This window comes from Ceratina calcarata, unplaced genomic scaffold (assembly GCF_001652005.2).
Source record: "Ceratina calcarata isolate Rehan_Ccalc_2016 unplaced genomic scaffold, ASM165200v1 scaffold260.2, whole genome shotgun sequence".
Lineage (NCBI taxonomy): Eukaryota > Metazoa > Arthropoda > Insecta > Hymenoptera > Apidae > Ceratina > Ceratina calcarata.
Genome location: NW_017148113.1, coordinates 171,471 through 172,804, shown reverse-complemented (window position 1 = coordinate 172,804; position 1,334 = coordinate 171,471).

Below are 1,334 nucleotides of genomic sequence, written 5' to 3'. Positions count from 1 at the left end.
GTGCACACAGAGTATCTTCAAATTTTTGTAGTAAATCATGGAAAACGGGATCCGTATGAAAAAATCAGAATTGAGATTGCAGAACGATACATTTCTTTTAATAAGTTAATCATACTCATTACGAATATCATACCGAGTACATAGTTAAAGTATTCTTTATTGAGATCCAACTCGAAGGAACTTGATTGCAAATTTCTGACAAATGCATTTTTTTTTAACAATTATAATTACCCAACTAAATACTTAAAGGAGTAGGTTTCATCGATCGATTTAATAAATGTTAGTCTTATCAGCAGTTAAATTTATATCTATACATATTCATTAATTGATCGGTTACTTATTAAAAATTAAAATATAAAACATAAATGAGATCACTGAGCACGTATACGAGAACCTGAATGTAATTGATTCAATAGAATCGAAGATCAGATAAAAATATCATCCTACAATCTTTTACTGAATTTTTCATTGAGATGCACCGTTTTTTTAATTGTACTCATTTCGTAGATACCCTGCGTTTAAATAAACGAAAATAGGATACGCGAAAATCGACCCATTAGTTTCCTAACACCATACTCTAAGCAATTCCAAAAGAGAGTGTATATGCGTATATTTTTCATCGTTTTTCCTCCGTATTATATATTATCAATGGCTGTTATACGTAATAATATACTTACGATTCGCTCTCTACATAATTATCATTACTGTATATGACGCGTTACGCTTTGTTACTTTTCCCTTTTTATCGGTGCTTATACGTTACGTTGAGAAAATAATTCTTTTTTTGTTTGTTTCCTTTGTTTTATATAACAAGCAACGTGTCTGTGTGTACGTGTGTGTGTTCCTTTTTTCATTTTTCTAATTTGTTCATTCATAAATATTTTTCTTTTACCCATAGATCCGTTTCATGGTATTCTCGGTATAAATGCTTAAATCCGCACGCAAATTGTTTAAAAGTACGTCCCACCCTCACTGTACGTTCACGCGACTCTCTTTTCTTTTCTACCTAATTAAAATTAAAAAATATCTCTAACCATCGATCACGGATTCAATTATTGTTATATATATTAATTATTGTATTATATGTCCGGTAAAGTGAGCTTGCCGCGAACGCTAAAGACTCGAATATTTAGCTAGAAAAGAAAAGATAAATGAAAAAGGAAAACACAAAAACGTGTTGTCACCGCGTACGGGGTTTCAGTACTTTTTTTAATTATTATTATTATTAATATTATTATTTATATATATATATATGTATATCCGTACCGAAATCCTTTCTAGCTTGCTTTGGTTTTAGGTAATTTGAATATCACTTGAGTATATATATACATATA